Source organism: Neomonachus schauinslandi, chromosome 3 (assembly GCF_002201575.2).
Source record: "Neomonachus schauinslandi chromosome 3, ASM220157v2, whole genome shotgun sequence".
NCBI classification, from domain to species: Eukaryota; Metazoa; Chordata; class Mammalia; order Carnivora; family Phocidae; genus Neomonachus; species Neomonachus schauinslandi.
In genome coordinates, this window is record NC_058405.1 from 44,383,387 (window position 1) to 44,385,396 (window position 2,010).

General features: G+C 37.1%; 1 pseudogene; it reads right to left on the minus strand.

Annotated features, from left to right (window-relative positions):
* Positions 1-358: 358 nt before the first annotated feature.
* On the minus strand, positions 359-1,120 carry LOC110587645 (annotated as a pseudogene).
* Positions 1,121-2,010: the final 890 nt, after the last annotated feature.

Consider the following 2,010-nt stretch of genomic DNA (forward strand, 5'->3'; position numbering starts at 1 on the left):
GCCATGTAATACTGAAAAGTTATTAAAAAATCCCTTTCCAGAGTGTCAACTGTCATATATATACACAATTATTAATTATACAATGTAATATAAATATTATATTTATAATAATATAATTTAAAATATATATATATATTTTTTAAAGATTTTATTTATTTATTTGACAGAGAGAGACACAGCGAGAGAGGGAACACAAGCAGGGGGAGTGGGAGAGGGAGAAGCAGGCTCCATGCAGAGCAGGGAGCCCGATGTGGGACTCGATCCCAGGACCCTGGGATCATGACCTGAGCCGAAGGCAGTCGCTTAACCGACTGAGCCACCCAGGAGCCCTAAAAAATATATTTTTTGATGTCTGATCTTATTTGTTACTCTTAGAAAATCTCATTTGACTGGACTCAGACTTAGAGGTAGAAGCTCTCAGAGAGGACAGCCTCCATCTCTTGACAGTCTATTCTGGGTATTTTTCTTTGGTCTCCTTCATTCTCTTGGCCAAAAGTTTAGCATATTCTGCAGCCTCTTCTTTATTTTTCTTAGGACACTGTCTCTTCAGAGCAATATGCTGACGTTTGTGTTGGAGAACCATGACACTGAATCCTGGGCACTTTGGTTCTAGGTTTCTCACCTGCTTTGTTTAGGGGTTTTCTCACAACATACTGGTGGACATCAGCTTCTTTAGAGAGATGTTGAAAAGTTTGCAGATTCTGCTAGCTCTTTTGGACCCCAGGCAATGAGGCACACTAGTATCAGTGAGTCCAGGAATTGCCTTCTCCCCATTTTTTTTTACAATGACCAAGTTGAGAACACTGAGATTGGCATTCAGAATGCACCCCAACAGATTTGTGCTTGCTTTCTCCAGTCCTCCTTGGTCTGTAGCAGGAATGTCCCTTACTCGACAGCAGGTGGACACAGCCATGGGTCAAGACTCCCTGCTTCATGGGGAAGCCTTGTTTGTCATAGCCACCACTGATTCAGACAACATAACCTTTCCATTCTTCACCCAGAGCATCAGCAGCAACCTCTGTGGCTATATGCTTCTCATATAAGGTACAAAGTTAGAGTTCATGGTCCACTTCAGTGAGTTTCAGTCAGCAGTATTTGGGAAATAGACGTTCAGCTTCATCCTAAAGCAGCTTCCTGTCTCCGAGGTGCCATGAAAAAGAGTTATCTTTTTTTTTTTTAAAGTAAACTCTGCTCTACACCCAACACAGGGCTCAAACTCATAACCCCAAGATCAAGCGTTCCATGCTCTACCTACTGAGCCAGCCAGGTACCCCAAGCAAATGGTTCTTTTATATTTTTTTCAAAGACTTGATCAGCCTAAAATGTATTGTGCTGGTTCCTCTTTCCCAACTGGCTTTCTCCCAACTTTATAAAAGAAAGACCTACAGCTCATGCGTCCAGAACCTTGCTATGGTGAATTGTCCCAAGTTCTAAGAACTACCAAAGCATCTGTGGGACAATTCCAAAAAAGGATGCCAAGAAAGTAAAGTAGTATTAATGGAAACAAATCCATTTCCAAGACAGGTAGTTACTGATTATTGCTTAAAACAAAATAGAAAAAAAAAATGGCCTAAAACTATCAACTGGTAAATCATTAAAAATAATTTTTGCTGATAATTCACTCTGTGATCCTTAGCAGATAAGGAGTTCAAAGTAACATTTTCATTCACATCCATTTTTTTATGTAGTGTTTTAACACTTACATTAATAAAAAAGAAAAATATAATGGAACTTATATTGAACTATCTCATTCACACAATATCTTAATATTTATTAATCTAGGGATACACAAATTAATTGAAAAATGTCCAATTTATCATTTAAATGGATTTTATTATCAAAATTTTTAAGTTTACATTCTTTTGATTATTTTTGAACTTGTAATCAATGCAATGATAATTCAAGAAGACAGTGACCATTTACACACTTATTGATCATAAGAAATACAATTTTAATTTATATACATAGTTTTATTGCATAAAATATATTAGTGTGATCAATCAAGCATAA